A 24844-nucleotide genomic window follows, 5' to 3' on the forward strand; every position below is an offset into this window, starting at 1 on the left:
GCGGCGGCTAATGTATCGGCGCGGCGGTGCCCCCTCCCCGCAGCCCCCTGCCGCCCTGCCCCCGCCGCGCCCGGCTCCCGCTGGCACCGCCCGGCCGCCGCTCCTCCGCGGCCTCCTCGCCAGGGCCCGAGCCAGGCGGGGAGGGAGGAAGGGACGGACGCACCCGCGGGTAGCGGGCCCCGCAGCGTTTTCTCTTTCTAGTCAGCGTTTGCCTTCCAATTCCCGCCTCGAGTAGCGGGCCGACCCGCTCCCCCGCCCCCCGGCGCGGCGGGGGTGGCGGTTTAACGCCCGCCTGTGCGGCAGCCTGCTGCCTCAGGGCGTTGTTAGCCCCGGCGTCCGCTGTCAGATGCCGCTTCAGACGCTGAAAATCCACCCGCCTTTCGCTGTCTGGGCGGAGGAGGGTCAACAGAAAGTCGTCGTCCCTCGGTCGCTTTTGAACGCCGGTTTCAGAACAACTGTGTATCAAATAAAGAATAATTTTTCCTCGGCCAAGCTCCCTCGGCGGCTGTCGGAGATGCGCTTCATCCGCGGCCTCCTGCGGCAGCTGGGCCTTGCTGCCTGATGGTTATTAAGAGTAGAAAATAACATCAAGAAACTGCTCAGGATCCGTGCGGGTCCCATGAGACGCTCCGCCAACATGTGGCAAGAAATAGCTGTGGTCCCACTCGATTTATTCCTCCTGATGGGAGGCTAAGGGGGGGGGAAGCCAGCGGCAGCGCTCAGAGGAGGTACGTGCAGCACCGCCTGCGACTACGCTGTCTTGTGGGTATGTATCCGCGCGGTGTTTGATTTGGATCGGTGGATGTTTAACTTCTGCAAAAAGAAAGAAAGAGCGTAATTGTTAAGACCACCAAAGAGATCCCTAAAAGGCAGGTGTGCCGTTGAGACGTAGCGTAACTCTTGTATAGCCATGTTTCCTTGTCCACAGAAACGACAAACCTCTCTCCTGCTCTTGCTGTACTTTCCCACTGAGGCCACTTTATCAAAAGCGAAAAACAGATCCACACTTTTTTTTAAGTTGGAAAAAAGGTTTTGTTTTAAGTAGGATGAGTGAAATACTTTCTGTGGAGACTGAGGATGAGGAATTAACATGAATCCGGCGGTTTAGGAGCCACTACTTTTCACACGGTTGAACTGATTAATTCGAGAAGTTTTGGAACCCCATTATTTCAGTTTTTAACTTTTTCAGAATTCAGTTAAATACGTGCGACAGTTCCAATTTTTTATTCTCTGTAACAGCAATATCTGAAGTGAAACTTGCAGGTGACCCGCGAATGGCCTTCTATGATAGTGCATTTAATCTGAGGTATTCTGTTAAGGATCTGTTTTGCTGTGCGGTCCCTCCCAGACTCATATTTCATCCATTTTAGTAGCTCTTTCTGAGCAAAACTCTGTAAACCCCTGCTTTGTCTGCATATTAATGGAGCCTGTCCTTCTACTTTCTTCCTAATGAGCTTTCCAACATTGCACATTTTGAACTTGGTCACACTGGTGACCTAGTGAAGATGCTTGTTGCCCTTGGTGCAGGTTAGGTGGAGATAGTCTTTCCTCTGTGTCTATATGGCGTGGGAGAAGAGCCCTACAAAAGGCTGACTGAACAACAGGAAGAAAAGGGGAAAAGGGGCTTCAAAGCTTGGGTATAAAAGAGCCTGTTTCTTTCTAAATCCACAGGAAATAGGGGTTTATCCATAGTTGGAAAGAAATATAGCGTACTGCGGCGTTGCTAGAGCCAAAAAAGAGGGAGTTCTAGGAGAAAAAGCAAAACTTGCTAACGTCTGCTTGGATTTGTGCCTTCTTCAGAATATCGGCTTTAGGGATAGAGATCCTAGACAAAGGTACCATGTACACGTACCACAGTGTAAAGGAAGCATAGCTGCATCTGCTCTGCTTAGAAAGGAAAAAGAGCCTGGGACTGATTTTCTGCTGCTGGGGCCAATTAGCGGTATCTGCCTCATGTCCACAGTGCCTAGGGTTAGCTCCCTGTACAGCAAATTTGCCTGGCTGACAGATAGCTGGAATGGTTTAAAGCCAAGTTAGCTGGGTGGGTAACGATTAAGTGATGTGGATGTTCAGGATCTTGTGCTCGTGACCGCTCCCAGGCCCTCGCCCCTGTAAGGTGGCCAGACCTGCTGCAGAGCTGGGGTAAGAACCAGTTCTCACAGGCAGCAGGCTGCAGTGACTTTCTGCACCTAGAAACACCAGTTTGTGGTTGAAGGAATTTTGAATCTTATGAAAATGATAGAGGTGTGTGGAACCGAGGGACTCGGTGTTGTCTTCTTTAGGGATCCCCTGCTGATAGGTATAGGAAGCACCCTATATGCATTCACCTTGTTTTGATATGTGATTTATAATGCACTCGAGGCTTATTGCATAAGCTTGAGTCTGTATCATTCTTTACTTGTGGTCAGAACAACTGCCAGAAAAGCTTAAGTCTACAGCTGCCAACCAGTACGCTTTAACAGAGCACTGTGTGCCCGTCTGAGGCATGAGGAACAAAGTCATGATTTATTGGGCCTCTCTATATGCTTAAAATCTTCCATTTACAATCCTCCTCTGTGAGTTACTCCTAAAAATAAGTCTTGCTTGACACATTTGGGGGATGAAGGAAACGTTAGCATCTCTTTCAGGGAGAAATAATGTTCTGGGAAAATTATTTTGATGGGTGCTTGCCAATTCTATTTGCAATTAATTGCTGTTAGTTCTTGCATCTACAAAGATTCAGAATCTCAGTAATCACTTTGGATGCCAAAGAAACATATTTCTTCTTAGCTGCAAGCTTTATTATTGCTTAGCACTAAGAGCCAAATACCAATGAATTGCAAATGAATGTCACCTAAAATTTCCAAAATTTTCTGAATTCGTTAATTTTCTGCAACCAATTAAGGGTAGATTTTTTTTAGCACTAAACATGTAAGAAATCTCACTGACTTCAGCCGGATTGTTCACGTTCTTAAGTATTTTGGTACGCTGGAAGTAGCGTGCTGTGTACGTGGCTTACCAGCTCTCAAACACAGTTGCCTCATTATTCACTTTTTACTAAAACTCCAATGGATGCTTTAATAGTCAAAAATCTCCATCCTAGAAAAACCTCATCAACAAGAGAAGAAAAGCCCTTACTCGGTGCATCAGTTACATTTTTTTTAGTATTCTCTTTATAGGTTTCTGCTAGATACATATTTTTTCGGTTAACTTGTCTACAGTAATTTCCAGGAGCACTTGCCTCAGCAGAATTCAGTGAGAAGTGATCTGTTCCAGAGAAAGGGCTGCCTAATCACATGAAAAGCTCCTGTCAACAGCACTCTGCAAATTTTTTAGTTGAAGCTGGACTCTGGGAAAGGATTTGGAGAACATTCCCCAAATACTGTTCTCTGCTGGGCAAGGCCTGCCTGTAACCAGTGAAAGTCAGTGTTCCTACAGGTGCTGAGTTACCCAGGCTTTGTAGGGAACGATAAAGAAAAAAAGTGAGGATATTCAGATAACCTCCAAGCTGAAAAACACCTACAAAAGAACTTTTCTGCAAGGAGGTTGCAGGCTCCTAAGCTACTGTCCTTGGGCGCGTGGTGGGGTGGTGTGCCCTTGAGTGCTCCCTGCTAGCAGGCTCTGCCCTCAGCATTGCCAGCCTGGTGCAGAGGGGTGACCTCAAAAACAACCAGTGACACTGAGGAATTTACCGCGGCCACAGAGGGACCATCTGGGACGATTTCATTATGTTCAGTGAAATAAGTGGCAACAACTTCGCAAATGGAGTGGTCCGGCAAACACGTGTAATCCTAAAGTCTTTTCAGGAGACGCGCTGAGAGTGTATTGTCCTAGTTCTTTATTTTCAAAGGTATTTTATGAAATGAAAAACAGGGGGCTTCTTGTGGGTTTTTTTTTTCTGATTGAAAGGGTTGAAGGCTATTGATGTGACGTGGGATATGTGCTAAAAGTTCTGCAATAACATCAGTTCCACATTGCATGTTTTTACCTCAAGAATAGAAAAAACATAATAACAAAAGTAAATTCAGCTGTGTAGTTCAACACTGCTAATTGATCAGCAAAGGCTAACAGTGCCTAGGGAGTAATTACAAAAATAGTTTAAGCTTTTTTTACGCCAGTTTTTGATCGTCGTGGTTGCCTTAACTGCATGATACACCTCTTGTTTTAAAAAAGAGCAGAGATCTCAGATTTTCAAAGCATTTTAAACAAATTGTTTAACTTAATAAATCAACACATAACAGTAATGTGTTCCTCATTTGCAAAACGCAAAACGCGCATGTATGTACGGTTTCATCTACCTGTCCCCTCAGAGGTTCTTCTACTGTCGTGGCTGATTTCCCTGCCACTAACCAGGCAAGTCTATTTTGGAGCTGGGTTAACGCTATTTCTTTGGTGCTTCTGAGAAGTTTGCAAAGAGCAGTATACAAATATTACTTCCTCCCCTCTCACCCCACAAATTGGACAGAAAACTGTAGGTGCTATCACATGCATGAAACCTAATGTTGTTTGCACAGAGCAGCGGTGGAGCAGCTGATGAAGCATGTTTGCACATCTCTGTGTATAATAGGGCATCACTTGCAAATTCTTCATGAAAAATATATTTACTGAAACACGTTCCAAGGAAAAATGTGAATCTTTGTCTTTATTATACATTGGGAGTCTTTTGCCCCAAAAGACTTTGAATCATTTGGTATTTGCATCAAAGTACTAAAGCCTCTCATTTAGGCAGAACTTTATATGGCAGTGTAAAATCATGCTCAAGAGATGACAGACACACTCTCAAATCTGACTCTGTACCTAGTGTCATAGGACATGTGAGATCACTATCAAACTGGAAAGCCAGCCAGTCTTGAGATACCAGAGGGTGTTAAGTCCAGACTTCCCTCGTCCATGAAAACTGCTCTAGAAAAAAATTGCACCCCGAATTGCAGCCAAATAGCTCTCAGTTTTTCATTCCCAGATATTTGTCTCTGAATAAGCAATTATGAGAAAAAACTGTGCTTACAATGTGTTTGCTTTTCCCTGAAGCGCTTTGTGTCCTTAGAGCTCATGATCAAATGCCATTATTACTTAATCTGAACTCTGGCATACTGTATGCTAATTTCCCCAAGTAAGTTCCGATCTGACAGGGTTACGCTTTTGATAAATACACAGCTAATATTATTTTTCTATCGTGTGTGAAAATGATGTTCTTATTTTCTTTTGCTGGGGAAAAAAGTGCTATGAGGATAGGAGTTTGGGTTTTTTTTTTCTTTGTTGGTGATGGTTTTTTACACATTGTTGTGAAGCCAACAGTTTTAAGTCATGCTGGACTCCCGGACTTAATTTTCTCTTTAAAAACAGAAAAAAAAAAACCTGCTGACCACTGAAAACATGTGAACAAGCTACACAGAAAAAAAGTGTGGGTGTACCAGAGACAAAACATTGTTGCAGTATGCTTTTGGACGTAGCCAGTTTGGAAGAGTATTTTTTCCCTTTTTTGTGGAGCTGATTGCAGAGCTCATGTTTTGGTGCAAATTTGGTCACACTTCCAAAAGGCGATGTGGGCTTAAACACCTAGTGCAGATCCTCATCAGTGAGCTCCACAACTACAGCAGCAAAGAGTTTGCTTCCTCAAGATAAGCTATTATTTCTTCAGCTAATTTTAATAGTGTGTTGCATAATGTCTTCTTTTCTCCCTTTGTCCCTGTAAGCATAACAAATGTTTTGACCACTTCTATATTTTATTCTTTTTCTGCCTTAATAGCAGAAAAATCAGTAATAAGTATTATTTTCTTACCAGCACAAGCTTTGAAAGCAATGATATTAAAATTATGGCTTCTTCTGCAAGGAACTAAATAGACTTCCTGAAACACCGGACACTAATGTTATTCTTACTGTCCTCCCTTTTTGCAGTCCTTTTTGGCCTGACTACCCCAAAGGACTTTCATGGCCTGTACACTGATGGTTAGTTTATTATATGTGCTTGTATCTGACCTAGGATACTTGTGCATGCATATGTGTCATACACTTTAGATGTTTCGCATCTGGATTTTACAGTAACACATTATATTCATTTACATTTTGATACAATGACTGTGATGTCAATAGGTTTTAAACTTAGCTTTTCTGAAAAATGAATATAGTTTCGTAAAAAGAATATTAAAGAGTATTTCGATTTCCTGCCACTAAGTGCACTGTTTCCATGTTGCTCTTTGCTAGCTTTAGCAAAAGCGACATACCATCAGAACTACTGAGCCTTACCACTACTGACTCTGTCCGTGAGGAGTGCTGGCTGCCTGGGCCTTATTTCCAGCTTTTCCTGTCCTGTGGGAGGCCTCTGCCAGCCACAGTGCCCGGAGACCACAATCTCAAGTAGAGTAACAGAAGAGGAGCATGGTCTGTCATGTATGTCAACTAATGGCAAGTGCGCATCTATGACAAAGTCACACTAACTTTAAGGAGCTATGGGTTGCACCTAAATCGCCTTCCAACACACAGGTTACTAATGGTACTAACGGTGTAACTGTTCTTTGCAGACTTATTTGTAGTGTAGTACGATGGCTAGGAGGACAGGATACCATCCCAGAGCTTGTGGCATTACTTTACATCTGGACGGTGGTCCAGTTATTCATCCTCACGGAGTACCTGACCTGTTGAGAAGGAACTTTATAAAAGGCTGCAGAACCAAATTAAAGGTTAGAGCCCCCTTGCTCTGGTTTCTGAGACTTTACATAGGGAAGCAGAGGAACTCATTTAGTTTTTCCAGTGTGGCATCAGGCTGGAGTTTTCCAAGGGAGCCTAATGAAATTAGGAACAGGAACCTCACTGAACACGAACCTTGGTTCCTTTGCAATATATTGCCTTTACATCCAAATTAATAATAGCACATTAAGTATCAGATCAGTGTGAGGCATTCTTTGCTCTGCATTGTGATAGTGATCGTGCGAAGCAACAGACCCTATGGATACATGTTATTTGTCATGGGTGTATAGTTTTTACTGTAAGTAAAGTAACTTGGATGCTCTCCTGCCTAAAAATAAGAGTGATCATTTTACTGACCTGACAAACATGGATCTTGAATGTGTTTTATTCGTAGTTCAGTGTTTGTTTTCCAGCATTCCAGTGTGCAGCACTCGCACATTTTTTCCCATGACACAGACAGATATTTTGGAGTAATATGATTCTGCATTTTCAAACTGCTTTTGTCTTTCTAATTCTAAGATATTTATTACTCCACTACATTTTTTGGTGTTTTCATCATGGTGGTTTGGGGGATTTCAGGGACTCCAGCTGACTGTATTTCCATTCGAAAGAAATTCAGTACTGTGGTGTTTGTATGGTGATATCACCACAGAACTGAACCAGGTTTTAGTGTTCTTTACTCCTTAAATCCTGCTTTGAGACACTGCTTCCTTTAGAAATAATCATCAAAGAAATGACTTCATAGAAAGAAATTCTTGATCAGCAGATTCATGGGACCATCTTTAATGAACACAGCTCAAGATGATGAGGGCTACTCTGAAACAAACGTAGAGTAACATTAATTTCCGGGAGCTAGTCTTCATATGTGTTTTCTCTGATAGGGTTAAAGTGGCCTGCAGCCGGAAGAAGAATTTCGAAGCTTCTCTCTAATGCACATATATTTCTCTTCCATGTCAATCCTTGTTAGATCTCCAATGCATAGACTGTCTTACAGCACAGGAAAACCCGTAAGAAGGAATAGATAAAGTAAAAAGTTAAATGCGTTTCATGCTCGTACACTAGATATTCTCCATTTCTATAGTTTTCTATATATATGTGTATACATCTGTATGTATATATAGCTATCTGTCTTGAGGATGGAGCTTGGAATATTGAAGCCCCTCTTAATCCTACTTTCTGTGCATTATTCTTGCAAGTTACAGTAAAGAGCATGCTATCCTAATAAAGAGATAATATTGTTCAACGGAAGAAAAAGTAATGCCTGTGGCTAGATGCTGGGCCCAAACATGCTTTGTAGGCTGCATACCTTGCATTGCTACTGAGAAATTATGTGGCTGTGGGCAGATCAGAAAATTGTAAGTATCTATGAAGTTGTTTATAACCATTGCCTCAGATTAGGGTTTGCAAAAAAGCATTTTTATTTGGTTGCAGGGCACAGGACAATTCATTAATAAGAGTTTTACATTAAGTCGGGAGTTCCAAGACACCTTATAGAAATAGGTATACGAACGCTTTTGAAAATCCAGTGTTGCTAGCAAGACCAATAAGTCTGCTCAAGCATTTAACTTATTACCAGTGTTAAAATAAAAATGATGCCTTAGGGATTTAGGTGCTTCATCTCTTTCTGCATGTCAGGATGTTCAAAACTAGTTGACAGTTCTTTTCGTCAAACAGCTCTATCAATTCTGTAAGGGCAGATGCCAGAAAAAACCCTGCAAATATTTCCTGGAAATCTGACCCTCACACTGAGGTAAAAAGAGCAGGCAGAGGTGAGTAAGTTTTGCAGCTCCTTTTTGCAGAGCACAAGTTTTCTTATTTTTTGTAGGCAGTGAAGTCTGAAACTTGTTTGAATAAGGAACTCAAAATGCATTCTGTAAACCAAGACTTCCCCTTTAAGTGTGCAGAATATTCTTGTCCAAACTTTTTGGACTGGAGGGGGACATAACAGATGCAGCACTCAGTCATGTGCCTTTTTTGCGGTTAGCCACACAAAGCCAACTTTTTTGATTCTAAGCTTTACTTTTTGTTTTTTCTCTCAAAGACAGACTGAACACAGCTGCTCTTGACATCAAAAATAGTCACTGAAGAGATGAAATAAAAAAGTGGTGTACTGTCCAACTGACAGATGACATTTAGAGCCCATTGAGTGAGTTTACTGAGAAAAGGGACCTCCTGTACCACAAAATACCTTTTTTAATTTGCCTGAACCCCATGTATGCATTTTTACACCATATCACATCATTCTGTTTGCCTATGGGAATGGTTTTACCTAAAAGTGGTCCTTTAACAGGAGATTGCTGTCTTTTGCTTGTCATTGCTACTCAGTCCAAGCTCTTTACAAGAATAAAATATTGCTGTTACAGATAAAGTTGTCCCAAAACTAAATTGAAAGGAGAATGCTTAAAAGTAATGATAACAAATGAAAGAGGAAATGTGACTGGAATATGACATTAAAAAAAAAAAAAACACCTTAAACCCTGCAGTGAGCTACAGAACCTACTAATATCTGTAAGTTTGCTTTATGAATTTTTTGTGTTATTTCCAAGCTCTGTTTTCCAGTATACATATGCAGCATTCACACTTTTTTCCCCCATGGTCCAAACCGATGTTTTGGAGCAATATGATTGCTAGCTCTCTACCTGCCCATGCCCCTTCCAGTTCCAAACTTATTACTTCACTACTTTTCTTTGTCTGTGCTTTTATCAAGGCATTCTGGAGGACTTCAGCTGAAGGAATTTATTCAGTTACTAAATTCCCGGGTAGCGTGATAAGTTTGCCCCGTGGTATTATTCCATTAGTTGAGCTGGATGCAAATGTTATCACTACTGTGCATTCTCCTTTCTTCCCTGCAAGCATCCTCACTGGGTTTCCAGCAAGTGAATTTAATTCTGGATACACCACCAAAAACATTTCTAAGCCGCTGGCATCTGCCTTAACACTTCACACAGGTAAAGCTCCTCCAGCAACTCTGACAGTGCCTTATGGCAGGGGAGGAACGAGGCTGGGGTGTAACATAAGGCTGTGCTAGCCTGTAGTATCTCTTTATAGTTTTATAGTTGTTTGAATGGTGGCAGTCCCTGGGCATCCTGATTATGATGGGTGCCCTGTGTGTGAAGCACTGTGAATATACCGAACATTTTGCCCGCCTTGCCGATGCCCAGCACTGCTATCATACTTCCTCGCTGGCTCCTTCTTTGACTCACAGGGCAAGCTGGAAGCCTTAGTTCCACATCAAACCCCAATACTTTCTTTTCCTTGAAAGTTCAGTGACAGTTGAATTGAACCAAAGCATGTCCCAGCACTTTTTCCGCACCAGGGACCCCAGCCTTTTCGATCCCGTGCCTGTGCGGAGAGGCATGCTGTCGCTGCAACGAACGGCCCCGAGTCAGTGGTGCAGCCGTGACACAGAGAAAAGCCAGGCCCTACCCTCATCCTGCTGAGCTTCAGCTTGACCCCAGCTGGCAGCCAGCATTTGCTTTTTCTCAGGCTAGAGCTGCTTAGAAGCTTCCTTATATAAGAACACACTCATAATTGCAGACTTCTCCTCAAGGACAGCTGATTTATAGCCTTAAACTCCCCAGGCTCTCCATAGTGTGATCTAGGAGAGGATGAGGAAAAGGCAGAGAGGAACTTCTGCAAGAAAGTCGTTCGTTCAGAATTAAGAGCTGTTTTCTGACAATTCGGTTCCTACACAGCCTGTGCTAACAGTGGCTGATGCAATACGTAGACGCGTTTGCTTTAAACGAAGAGGACTGCTCCTTTAACTGAACATTTAGACTCTCCTGATTCGATCCTGGCGTGGTGTCTCCAGTCCGTTTAGATGCCGTTATTCCCTCCGCATCGGCTGGCTTCCTGGAAACTCCTCTGTGGCCAGATCTGCAGCAGTTTCCCCCACAGCAATCACTGCTGGCTCTCTCCGCTCCATCACAGGCCTGTGGCTGTGTTACAGCCTTGGATTTGATATTCTGGAATAATTTTCTCTCATTTGTGTTTTTAGTCCTCCGTATGGGTGTTTTGTTTGAAGAGAAATCTTGATTTCTATTATTTTTAATTACAGTGGATGTGAGAAGAGACACTTCAGGCTGCTTTCAGCTGCATCCCTCTGACAACAAGCCTCCTGTAGGTATCCCATTAACCCATACTATTTGTTTCAAGTGCCTTTCCAAAATAACTTACCCCAGGTATTTATTATCCTTACCAGTTGGCTTCTGGGACCTGAACGACAATAGGCAGCTCAGAGTAATGGCATTTGTTATTTTCCTTGCCTCTTTAGCGGAGTCCAGGCTTCACAGTGTCAAAATAATTTGAATATTATCGTCCTGCGGAAAGGTTAAATCAACAGAATCTGCTGTGGGCTTTCACTAAGCCAATCAAGTGAAGTAAGAGGGCATAGTCTTGTTTTAAAGCATCAGTTAATTAATCCCTATGTGCTGAGAAGCTCTCTCTGCTGACACGGTGCCAACCTGCATCAGGCTGGGCCCAGGGCACAGCAGGATGCTGCTGCCGTGCTTTGCTCTCTAAGGCTTTTTCCTCTGTTGCCAGTGGCAGAAGCGCATGCGGCGTTGCGCTCATGCGCTCATGACCACGCTCAGGCCTGAAGGTCATTTTAAAATAGTATTTTAAAATAAAAGTTGGAAGTGTAATATCTTTTCTGTATGTTGATGGCAGCTTTGTGTTCCTGTACCACAATTTGGCCATTCTTAGTATACCTCTTCTGTACAAGATTTTCTGCACTAATAAACTGTGTCACAGCATAAGTTTATTTCTCAAATCAAATAGGTGTCTTACCGGTCAAGTACGAGGAGAACCATTTTACTGCGTAATCTTTATGGCAGAAGAGTTCAGGGGTTCCCTATAACTTCAGCAGCAGTGCTCTCTGGGCCACTTACTATTTCCATTTCTGATACCATAAAGTCACATAGCCCATGGAACTGGAAGACTGCTGCTGCTCTGAACGTCAATTAATGCAGAATATTGCTATGCTAGTACCAAAAAAAAAAAACCCCAAACCCAAAAGAACCGAAAATCAAGGCCTCTACAGTATTCCCTTTATCACCATAGATCAGAGAGGTTTTCCAAGCCTCAGTCACTGTCTGTACTAGTAAATTAACGGAAATAATTTATGCCAGGAAACTTTTAGATTGTTCCCTGGCTCAGCTGTGGCCCATGCCAGCCAGCACCCTCCTGAACGACTCACGGGCATAGTTTGGGAATTATGGCCTTACAGAGACGATCCCCAACGGGCAGCTTGCAGGCAGCCCCACTGTTGTGGAGGTGAGCTTGCCAGTGGGAACGGGTACTGAGCCATGCCAGCTGGCCTCTGTGTCCTTGGACAGTCCTGTGCACACTTAGTTTGCTGGTGTAGACACAGCCTGTAACGCCAGGAATAAGCCTGGGTTTAGAGAAGGCATAGAATAAAGATCTTGAATAGTCACTGAGTTTTGCAAGAGGATATGTGAAAACCCTCACATCTCAGATTTCCTGTATTCGGCCTACCAATAATTCCTCTACAAGATGCTAATCAATTAAAAATTTTCCTTATCTTCTTCCATGACTATTTTTATTTAGAGAACCATAGTATTGGTTATTATGAAACACCTGCTTTCTTGCACCAGGAAGATGGCTCTTCTTCAGAGCTGGACAAAACTTACTCTCCTGAAAGGTGAATTGTCTTCAACTTCTTTGAAAGTAGAATTTCAAAATACACGTGCTTTTATCAATTTTGAATTTACTAACTCTGAATTTCATCAGATATCCACTTTGTTTTTGTGATTATGATGTTGGGAAACTTCTGTTTCACCATATATCCTCTCTGATGGATATCCTGCTACCAGTTCCCCACTTACCCAGCATCTCATTTTCCCAGGTAAACATTACCAGCCTTTTCACTCTCTTTATCTGTTTCCTCCCCCACCAAGTCCTTGATTGCCTTATTGCCCTTCTCTATAGTCTTCCCAGCTTTTATAGTGTGCTGCCTAGGATGCTGTGAATGTACCCAATAGACAGATAAAGCCTTCTTTGAGTTTTATAAGGTTATAATAGTCATTGATTATTCCCCATCCTCATACATCCTAATATCTCATAAATGGCTTAAATTCAGATCCCATAGTTCTAGCCTGCTTTGGGGATTGCAGGGAGAATAGAGCAAAAACTACTTGGGCCAGCCCTTGCCTGAGTGGGGACTGTGACAGGGCAGAAACCTTAGCAGAAGAGATGGAATCAGGTTTTATGTAGAAAGAGCGAAGAAATGAGATTTGTCTAATGTGCAATTTTCTCTGCCATTTGAAAGAGAAATAAGTTCATTTTGAAGTGGAAAGGGGAACTTAACTGGATGTATATTCTGTGGTTATGATAAGGCGAGTAGCTTGGTGATTAGTGCACATAAACACACCGAATCCTTTTGGCCTGGGTGGAGCTGCTGGGTTCGGTGGGTGACAGACTTCAGCCTGGTGGAGTCACAAATGCTGCCAGCATGAGGGGAGGATGGAAACCCTGCTGAGCCCCAAGGACTGGAGCAACACTATTTAGGGTTTCTCACAGAATGGTTGAGGTTGGAAGGGACCTCTGGAGATCATCTAGTCCAACCTCCCTGCTCAAGCAGGGTCCTCTAGAGCATATTGCCCAGGATTGCATCCAGGCGGCTTTTGAATATCTCCAGCGAAGGAGAGTCCACAACCTCGCTGGGCAACCTGTGCCAGTGCTCTGTCACCCTCACAGTGAAGAAGTTTTCCCTCAGGTTTAGGTGGAACTTCCTGTGGTTCAGTTTGTGCCCGTTGCCTCTTGTCCTGTTGCTGGGCACCACGGAGAAGAGGCTGGCCTCATCCTCTCGACACCCCCCCTTCAGATACTTGTACATGTTGATGAGATCCCCTCTCAGTCTTCTCTTCTCCAGACTGAACAGGCCCAGCTCTTGCAGCCTTTCTCAAGGTCAAGAATGACACAGGGCTGTCACTATGTAGGTCCTGTGTTCAGAAGCGAGTCATGTACTTTGAGTGCCTGCATTAAAATACTGTCATTAACCCCCAAAACCCAGAGTCACTGCTAAGCATGGGAGATAAGGCCAGCTCACTCGGACATGAATGTAGTTAGATAGTTCCTGGTTTTTAGGCTTCTTCGTGGTCCAGGCATCAGAATTTTCCACCGAGTCTGCTTTTAAATGAAAGTATTGAATTTTTCACTAAATGACAGTTTTATTTCTTTTAAATCTGCTTTCTATGAAACAAACACACCCTAGGTTCTCAAATGAAAACTTACAGCATTTTTATAACTTAGTAACAAGGGAGGAAGAAAATACCTGTCCTTGACCAGCTGTAATCCTAAGTTATCCAGAGATGGCTTCAGAAAACTGTCAATTTAGATCACCTGCACCCTGGAAAAATGTTATCTCTGATCTGTTCTACACTTGATTCTTCCTGAAAACATTGCAGTATTCTGTTTGGACCTTTGCTTTAATTAGCAAAGTGTACGTGTGTCCTTCAAAAAGTGTCCTAAGCTAGAAGGGTTAAAAAAAATGTATACTAGCAGCTATACTTCCATGATAATTCAATTGCTGTTTGAATTGCTATACATTTATTTCCAAACACGTACAGTTCAGTGTGTTTGCCAAAGCCTATGTAAAAGCTAGAAAGTTGTTTTGCAAAGATAACCTCCTTTGTAATAAATTACAAAAGAATGCTAATTGTCACATTTGGATTACAAAGCTTGATTTGGATAAACGAACACATGAAATAAATAACTGAAAGGCTGGTTTAAGTTCTTTGGTGATCTGAGCTTTGAGACCTGCATAATTGAGTAGTGAAAATCTGAAAAGGTAATGCATGATTTGTTTTAACTATGACGACTTTCATAAATTTGTAGAGCAAATTTTTAGAAGTTGCTGCATTTTCTTTTTTGGAGAAGTTTAAAAAATAATAACATTAAATTCTGATCAATGAACAATAGCATCTCTGACTTAGGCATGGAACTTTTTTCAGAGAGTTTCTCTGCTTACCAGATTTTGGGGATGTCTCAGCTTCAAACTTCTAATAAGCCAAGGAATTTTCCCTATTACTCTTTAAAAACTCATTCTTAGTTGAACCTTTGAATTTGTGAATGCTGCTTCTGGATTTACATTTTCAAAAGCTATTCCACTGATAGCACAGAGATGAAAAAATAATATGTAAAATAGCTATAGGGGAGAGTAATACACAGTGTACATAATACACAATATTCAGTGTAGAGAAATAAAAAGGGGAAAATAATGTTTCATGAAATGAAGAGGAAGTCATAGATCAGAAGCTAGCAGGTGATACATATTTTGGGTAATGGAAAGATAAGTTCTAGCCTAATGGGGAAGGGAAAAATGTTGATTCTTTAGTATAAAATTTAATATTTTGTCTTAAACAGTGTGCTTATACTCCTATAGCATAGCATTTCCTTTTACATATATTACAAAACAGGATGGGAGATGGGTTTTCAGAAGATAGGAAGAAAGGCTGTATAATGCCAAATTTAAACAGAGGAAAAAAGCAGGGGAAGCAGCTAATTATAGTCTTTTCACTACTAGGAAACCATTTGGAACTGTCCTGGCCCTTTGAGAGAGACTGGGAAGTGAGTGACCTGTCAGACTGGATTTACAGCAAAGTGGTCCCAGTAGACAAAGAGCATATGTGTCTAGACAAGGAAAGGAGGTCATATTTAAAAGCAAGCTAGCTAGAGTAGAGACAAAGACTGACCTTAAACTCTTAGATATGTTAAACCTGTTTAAAGTAGCATTTATGATTAGTTTGTTTGGGAGTGGAAGGTCGTAAGCACATGGTAGCCCACATCTTTTAAATATAACCTATTTTCCTAATCTGGACACAGACAAAATAGCTTTTTTTTCCCCCAAAAAAGAAACAAAAAAACCTATCAGCCAAACTAGTAATTGATGTGGGAAACGTGTAAAAAATTGTGTGTATTCTGAATGGATTTCAGTCAAGCTTTTTAGTAACATATTTCAAAGAAGATTAATTGAAGAGCTTTTAAAATGTGGTAACAATGACTGATTGGAGGGAAAAGTTCTGCGGGAGGCAATGAAGTGCATGGTGGCACAGCATCAGAGAGAAATAACTGGGTCTTGGCCCAGAATTTTTCATAGCCAATAGGAAGTCTGTTCTGGGCTTTGAAGAGAAGTTTATTGAAGCTGCAGAGCATCACAAAGCAGGATGGGTCCAAACAGCTTTATCCTGGCGCTCCACTACCCTTCTGCTGTACCTTTCAAGCTTCTAATCTTAGTTTACTCCACTGAGCAAGCTAAATAATATTGTTTCCTATTAGTTAACTCGGGTGCAAAGAAGTTATGCACAAAGTTATGCACAAGATTTTGTAATCTTTGCTCAGGTTGGTGATCACTCACTTATATGTCTTATATGAAGAGGCAGTGGGACTGCTCACAGGTTTTAATTGCTCCTCAGCATGAGTAAGGATGATAGTGCCCAGCCCAGCTGCCTAGGACACAAGGTCACACAGGAGGTATGTGGCAGAGCCAGCTGTAGGACAAGTCACCTTATTCCAGCACCTCTACTGATCAAATAGGCAAAAGTTCAACAATATTAAAATACCTGCTTACCTGCTGAGGTTAAATCCAATTGCAAGAGGTAACACACAAATCAAAAAACAGGAAAGAAGGACCCATGGACAAGCATCACCCAAAATAGCAGACCCCATGTAGGAAACCAAAATTCAGTCTGAAATGCTCTAGCTGTGACATTAGCAGTTTCATCTAGGGGTTCCTGTTTTACCTTGGGATTCCCCATACCAGACTCCAGCCCGCAGGCAGGAGCGGTGAGCAGAGGAGCAGCAGCAAGTGCTGCCGTAAGGAGACTGTCTAGGAAGAGGGGACCCTCCAGGGCATCAGTCAAAGCTGGCAGCATCCCTACTGGAGGAGCTGGTCCCATGAGCTATTTGAGCCCAGTGGTCAGAGCAAGACTTTTTGCCACAGATGTCAGGTGGACAAGAGGAAGAGAAGCCACATGACTGTTTGGGTTTAATGAGAAGAAATTTAGGTGGATGCACTCCACCTGTTGAATAAAAGCTCTGGGTTCTGACCTAGGAACATCACTGACCATGTCTGTAAAGTAAACACACACTAATACACAGTATGAATTATGTTATCTTCTATGTTAATGCTGGGTTGCTATATTTCACAAACAAAAAACTTCTGTACAACTTCATATTCCCAGGGACTGGCAAACTGGAAATTAGGAGAGTATTATTGTAAAAATGACCGTGATATTTACATTCAAAGGGCCAAAAGATCGAGTGTGTTTTAGCCAGGGGCTTGTAGCTATCTCAGAAAGTGTCCTGTATCAACTCCACCCTTCCAACCACTTCTTTTGACTTCTGGTAGATAACTTGTCCCCACAAAAGCCTGTGCTCTGGGACTCACTCTGATCCTCTCTTGTCAATGAAAGCGCCAGGGCAGGTGCCAGGGTGTATGGCAGCCTCTTTCTATCTAGGGGTCATCTTCAAGAGGGAGAATTACATGAGGATAAATTCAGCATGCAGCATGCGAGCTTCCATTTTCCCTGCTCTCAAGTGCAAAGGATGTTTTCAAGTTTATGGTAATGATTTCTTGATGAGGCTTTTAAGACTCAGATGTGTTTCTGTCTTATACGAGACTGAAACAAAGCAGGATTATTTGGGAGATAAATGCTAATTGTTCATTAGGAAAGCTTTCTGCCAAGTTCCAAATCCTTTTGGCTTTGCCTGAGCTGTGGAACGTGCATGTTTGGATTTATTAAAGCAGAGAGAATTTTTGACTACAGGAAATTTCTTTTAGCACTTAAATAGCAATTCCAAACAAAATAAAACTTCTGACATTCTCTCAAACTTCAGGAAATTTTGAAATGCTCCTTTGGATTTTTTTCTTGTCTCATTTTTCAGCTTTTCATAATAGCATAAATAGAGCTGAAATATTGAATGTTTATTTTTGAAGACTTTTGAGCCTAGTGTGCAAGGGAGTTCTTGAATTAACTCCATTCACCAGTAGACTGGCACTGACATTGCACAAATACTCTTAAACCACACTCTGCTCAAGTCTATGATCCTCACGTCAATTCCTAAAACTTAGGCATTAAGCAGTCCTTTTTATAGCCAAAAAGACCTTGAACAGTTTTTATCCCCACACTGGGAATCCTCACAAAGTTTTAGTCTCAACAAGGCTTGATTCACATATAGGGCTACATTGCACTGTGCAATTTTAAAAACAGAAACAGACAAACACATGTAAATGGTACATTTTCTTGGGCAGAGAAGGAAAAATTTAAGAGAATTTCACAAGATAGAGCATAACATACTACCTAATTCTAATATTTCATCATTACAAATAGTTATCATGTTACTGACACATACCCTTTTACTGACCATGGACAAGCTTTGGATCAAGCCACAAGTCCAAACTGTGGTTGGGCAGATGAATTAACCTCTTTTCACTGATGGGAATGTATCTCAATACAGTGGGCAAATAGTCATCGGCTGTCAACAGATGGAGCAGTCTTTTTTAAAATGTAAATTGACTGCCCTTTAAAACAACCAGTTTTGCAGAAGGCTGCAAAGTTATGCTGTTGCTGTCTGTGGATCCTCCTATGTGGCGATCTGGTAGGTATGGAGCGATAAGTCCTGTATTTGCCCAGTTCTTATAGTTCCTATATCAGTGAGTGAGTGCAATGATTTGCCAGGTTCTAACAGAGTTTCCCCTCATTGCCTTTCCCACCCAGGCCTCCTGGGCGGCCTGCTGCATCAACAGCAGGTCTGCCCAGGCAGTAGAAACTTCTGTGAGCAACGAGGTCATGGAAACTCATGACAGCTGAACCTTCATTTAGAGTAATGAAGCCTACGGGGTTCTGGCCACCTGTGCAACTACAGAGTGCTGTAGCAAAGGGATATGTCCAAAGAATGTGCTCATTCAGCGACATGCTACAGACTCTTCACCCAAATGAGTTTTGGCAGGAAACGGAGTGCTCGAAAATCCATCAGGGAGCAATGCTTCTCCCTGTTCTCCTTAGGGACGTCTGTTCTCTTCAAATTTGGAGGAACTGTTTATGTAGGGACAATTAATTATGTCTTGCTATGCTAGTTTGTCTCTATTTCTTTGATTTTTCAATAGCTTATTTTGAAAGTACTTACAATATTACGAGATAAGCTACTTCCTAAAATGTCATGGAGAGCTAATGTGTAAGTAGGCATAGATACACATACCTTTTCCATATCACTAAAATTCACATGCTCTTTAAAAACTCTGGAGCATGTTAAATTCTATTTCTTGGGCATTTTATTCCAGGGTTATAGTCTTAAGAAGAATACACTGTTCTGTGATCACATAACCACTGAACTGATCCTTAAAGCAACCCCACTGATTTTGATGGTACTATAACAGAGTTAAATATGATCACTGTTCTTCACAACATAAAACCGAATGACTTGCCATCGGTGCTTTAGAGTGGCAGAGATTTTTTAAAGGAAAAACCTCTTATGGTTCTTATCTAGTCACTGTCGTTTTTACAACTTCGTTTCATTCTGGGATGAATTATTTTTCTATTGAAGGCAGCACGTATAATTGTTGTTTGTTGAGCGAGATGTTAGAAGTACCTATGTCAACATAGACATGTAATAGAGCTGCACTCTTAAGTCTTGACAAATGTTTACTTAATCCTAGCCTTGCAGCCACAATTGAACCCCAGCCATGCGCTCTGCATTGCTGTGTGCATACTCTTTCAGCCCACTGCCTTTCTGCTTTAGTGTCATCCCTGGCCTGTGCCAGTGAGCTTTTGTTGAGGACATTTCCACTCCAGCTGACATCGTCCCCATCACCTGAAGGCTCACGCCCAGCAAAACATTCAATGATTCATCAGTGCAGCCTGGAAAGGCAAAATTAACTACTCAGAAATTCCAGAGTCATTAGTTTGCTGCTATTTCATCACGTGCTTCCTCTCGATAGTAGGCAACTTCCTTTTCTGAATTATCTAATGCCTAATGGGCCAGCAATCATTTAATGGATCCTCTGCTACTCATTATTTACTTATCCTCCTGAGACATTTCATTCTGGGTGCATCATGTATTTTTGTTGTCTGTGCGTCTGTGTTTGTTTTTTTACCTATGACTTTCTGGCCAAATTGCCTCATAGAGTGAATCATATTGTTCTGCCAAATCTTTCCTCCGCCGCTGTCAGACAACATAGTCTATTCTTGCCGCTCGGATGCAATAACCACAAATAAAAGACTGTGCGAGAATAAAATCAGATGGAGCTTGAAAAATAGTGAAAGATGAAAGAACCTGCCCCTGAAAGGTAATATATACTGAACCAATGCAAATGTGTAGATCTGCTGTTCCTAGCGTTTCTAGAGCTGATCTGCACCTGCAAAGCATCATGTCAGCTGTCCCCTATTCTTCCCTGACGATCCTTGTACTCTTCTCTCTGCAAGAGACCTGCTGAAGGAAATAACCCAATAAACATGAGTAAAACCATAGCTGACTTCATATAAATTGCCTTCTTTTTTATTGTGGAATATACTTTTTCGGTGTAGTATAAACTCTGACTTGAAGGTTAGATTTTAAAATAAGCTCAGCTTTCATGGAGGCACTGAAGGAAAATGTTTTTCAAATGTATTGTGCACTTGCTGCATAGAACTAGTAGGAAACCTGGCCCTTGATAGCTGCTCTGGTGCCTGTCACAAACACTTTGGAGGATGCAAGAGTTATCCTTATACACGACAGGAATTTATCTAATTTAGATTATAATTGGATTTATGTCAGGAGGAATAAATTTAAGATAGCTTCATGGGCAAGAGTCTATGGGGTTTTTTTCCTAAGATCATATAGCAGCTAGTAAAGCTGTGTCCAGAAGAGGCAGTGAGAATATAAAGTAACGCAGCTCTACAACCTCTAGTAGATCTTGAATCTCATTCTAATGACCTACATACATTTAATCAACCTTAGCTGCTGTATTTGTATCTGTTTCAGATTATTTTTATTGGATATTTTGCATAATTACAAATTAATTTTCAAATATCTTCAAAGAGCTTTCCAATTATAGCCTTCAGATATGTAAGCATCACAGAACAACCCATACTGGAAAATTACATAGTTAGATACAAACAGGAGCAAAATTCAGGATGTCTGATAAAATATTTCTTTTTCACAAGCTGGAGAAGGAAACTCAGTGACATCCTGAGGAGATGGATGGTATCCTGCAATTAAGGGACCTCAGGGTTCTCCCAAAAAGGCATTTCCCTTTCCCAGCTTCTCCACTTATCAGAACTGTATTGCTTACTTGGGAAAAAAATAGACAGATGGAGTTATTTTTTGAACAACATCATCATGCTAAACTTAGGCTAATCTGCTTGTCTGCCTTAGGGTGGTAATCGTCAGACGGATCAGGAACTACCCATTATCACCACATTGTTGCAGAGATGGCAAAATATGCTATGGAGAGGATACGCACAGATGGATTTGGTCTGAGGCATTATTTTTTGCCATCGTCTGAAGCAGCTGAGGACCTTATTTCCTTTGCACTTCATGTAATGGGCCCTCTTACCTGCTCCCCCCAAAAGAAGCAGGAAGAAGTGAGGGCTACTGTAGTGAAGTAACTCCTATTGTTTCTTTAGAAGAATTGTGAAACCACTTCATGCTGGTCTGGGATCCAAGATCAAATCTTCTTTGCTGTCCCCATAAGGCTTCTGTCTAATACAAGTTATCAAAGACCACACTTGGGCACCAACATATAACATTTCATACAGCTTTGATTTGCTTACTCTTCTCCTCTGTATCCCAGTTTGCTCACTGGAGATTGCAATTCCTGAAACCTAGTTCCTAAATCAGAATCATTCCCTTTATTACTACGATGCATCGTAACTGGAAGGAGTGTCCGATCCTCTGAGTGCTTTGCAGAATACCCTGTTGTGCCACCTGCCTAAATCTGGCACATCAGCAAACTTCAGGCATCCTGAAAATGTGCCATTAAGACTGCATTTTGTGTCATTTGTGAAAGAAACATCATAAATTTTCTGAAACAATTGTTGCCTCAGCCATCGCCACTCGCTATATCCACTGGTTTGGCTCAAATTACTATATTCATTTGTTAGAAGGAGATACATTCTTGCGTATGCTAAGTACACCTTAAGAATTAGATTTCCTGTTCAGTTAAAGAATTGAGCATCTTTTTTTCGATTAGCGGGTGCAGACGGACACACAAATTCTTAAGATACCAGAATAATTGTTCCCAATGTCCTAAGAAGCATTTATAACTCTTTCCAAAATTATATGCCCATGCTGATATGAATTTCTGTGAATTAAGGTATGTTGGTGATCACATTTTGTGCTTGAAAAGAACATATTTTCCTACTCTTGACTTTTTCTCTGTTAGCTATATTCTCAGACTTCCTCAGGCTTCATACTCTGTGTTTGTTACACCCTTAAGAAGTTTTGGAGAGTGATCTGTTGCTATTATGATATACAGTGAATATTATAGTCAAAGTGTTACAGATAGATAGAACTCTGCAAGATCTGAAAAAATCAGTTGTAGAGAAGGCCAGCTGGAAAGAAAAAGCTGAGTTGCGGGAAAAACAGCTGAATTTGATCTTGAGATTGACAGTGAAGAGGGACAGGAATTTCCAGCCTGGATTCAAGGAAATAAAAGTAATTTTGGATAGAAATCGCAATACATATTGCCTGCATACTGCAGTCCACTTAGATAGTTTCATACATACTGAAGATGGTAACAGTTTCCTCTATTTTTGCTTAATCAATATTTTAAATATTTCAGTTGGTTTAGATGCCCAGCAATGGATGTTTTCAGTCAGATTCGCACAGCTGGACCTGACTTGCTTAAGACCAGCATTTTCCATTTGCCTCACATTACTCACTTTTGGGAAAGATCAGCTTTCTGGGACTTCTGGCCATTTGTCCCAGGGTCATCTTTACTGACACTGGGTCTGTTTAGACAGAGGCTTTTTGACACAAATATTGCGTAAAGCATAAATATAGCACGACATCCTCTGCGGCTGTTAGCTCAGTCACAGAACTGGATGCTTCCACTGAACAAAACCAGGAAATGTTCAAAAGCATCTTGGAAAAAAAGAGGCAGGGGGATAAAGATGTAACCTTTTCCTCACCTCATACGGTCAGGACCAAGAATGCAGGCAACCTATGTTTATTTAATTCAAGCATCATATTATTCTTTCAGAAGTGCCACTAGATTTAAATATGTCATATGTTAAAAAAATAAAGCAGTGAAAATTTTGAATTTTCTTTGCATGTCAAATGACACTAAGAAAATGAAGACAATATTGCCGTTGACAGCACTTTAACGTTTATCGGTCTTGCCATGAGCAAAAACCTCATCCAGAGGACTGATTGCTGAAGTTCCAGTATGGATGGAAATCTGGCATCAACTTCGTCTGGACTCATAATACTAAAATACACAATGCTTTCAAAAGAGCTATTTCCATCTATTGAGTTAGTAGTATAATATACATTTTCTTCTCCTTGTTTTAGAAGAGGGCTCAAAATTTAGAAGCAAAATGGGTCTCAGTGTGCCCTGGGTCACCCAGTTCTCGGTCTGCTCTCCTTCATAGGGCTTGGAGGAGCATCACAACTTGCTCCCCAGCCAACCAATTTGTGGGTGCAAATTCTCTCTCTTCCTCTGCAGCTACGAGCCCTCTGGCAGTCCCCGGAAAGGCCATAGCAGCCCTGCACGTCTGAGGTGATTGGCGTCCGCTCAGCCATGCCAGCCTCAGGGCCGCGCTCCTCCCTGCAGCGTAAAGCAGCTGCGGTGCAGGGAGGGATCTGGCTCTGCAGCTCGTTACGGGAACTTGCCTTAAACTCATTCTCGGAGAACCAGGCACAGACAGATGAGGTTGTGTTCACTCGCACACAAGCAAGTATTTATTCAGTCCTTTGCACACTGCATCTCTTGCAGACGTCCCTCTTAGCTTCCCGTCTCTTTGAACAGGAGAGAAAACACAGGGACAGAAGCTGAGGACTCCTGAGCTTTAATGTGACTTCTGGTATTGACTCACTGTTTGGCCTGATTTAGTCATTTAACCTCTTCACCTTTAGTTGCCTCACTGAAAAACGACAAAAAAGTTGGGTTTGGCTAGAAAAGCTCTCCTCAGGAAACAAACACAGAGGCTGTTGCAGAGAGCAGCTCTCTCTGGGGCAGCCAGCCATGAACAAAGAGAGAGCAAAGTGCAAGGGGCAGATTCAGACTCTGACCCACAATATGCTGTTACTAATCTTTAACCTTTGAAAACAATTTCCCTGAGCCCTGATAGTGCAACTCCCTGTAGCGGGCATAACGTAGACTGAAGTTGTTCTTTCTTCCCTTTGTAACACAACAAATCACAGCTTAACTTGGCTTTTGAATGGTGTGGCCCTGCCGGTTTGGAGGTGCTGGCTGGCTGCCATGTTCCCTCTTGGAAGCAGAGGGTCACAGGAAAGGCAGAAGGTAACCAGAGGTTCGAACCAAGAGGCCAAGCTGTGCCGCCGACATGGAGGGGCATCTGAAGCAAGGCACCTCCTCTGCCTCAGAAAGCATCTGAGCTGCCTGGCTGAAAAAGAGAGAGCTTCAAGGTGCCCACTGTCACACCAGCAAATCAACAGCATGAGAGACAAGAGAAGAAGTTCTGCCTGAATACCCAAACCAGACCAGAATGACCGTTTGGATCAGTGTGTTATGGCCTAGAGAATTTCCTCCTAGCAAAACTGCGGGATAAAGTTTGCAATCTGTGACCACTGTTAAGGATTGTTCTAAGAGAACTGAAGCAGCATAGCATGTAGCTTTGTGGAGGCCATGTCCCACATAATATAACTATCAGTATAACTTGCATAGCTCTGTTATTATTAACGATAATAAACATTTAATTCTTTTTCTTTCTAGTTTCCAGATTTAATTTGGTTACAGTCACATTTCCTCCACAGCCGTAAAAATGAGGCTAGAGGTTCTCATTTAATCCTTTGGCTGCAGGAGCTGAAGCTTTGCAGAGCTGCCCAATAGCTTTTGATAAAAGCATGAAAGCTGGCAACGCAAGCACCTGCCAGCATAGGCACTTGCCAATATCAGCAGATAGAAGAGATGCAAAAACATTGCAAAGTGCCAATGAAGCAACTGAAATGCGCTTTAGCTGAGTGGTGTCTTTCTACTTCTATTCAGCCTGGATAAAGG

The 24844-nt window shown here is 41.9% G+C and overlaps 1 long non-coding RNA gene across 3 annotated transcripts; it reads left to right on the forward strand.

The window, feature by feature from the left end:
- LOC138066762 (uncharacterized) lies at positions 1-24548 on the forward strand. 3 transcript variants are annotated; one of them, XR_011140249.1, is made up of 3 exons: positions 5-766; positions 10721-10782; positions 12232-24548. It is a non-coding gene; the product is annotated as an uncharacterized lncRNA (long non-coding RNA). The 3 variants fall into 3 exon arrangements; XR_011140248.1 differs by having other exon boundaries at positions 1-766; positions 10721-24548; XR_011140250.1 differs by lacking the exon at positions 5-766 and having other exon boundaries at positions 790-10782; positions 12415-24548.
- Positions 24549-24844: the final 296 nt, after the last annotated feature.

The sequence above is a fragment of the Struthio camelus genome, chromosome 3, assembly GCF_040807025.1.
Source record: "Struthio camelus isolate bStrCam1 chromosome 3, bStrCam1.hap1, whole genome shotgun sequence".
NCBI lineage: Eukaryota > Metazoa > Chordata > Aves > Struthioniformes > Struthionidae > Struthio > Struthio camelus.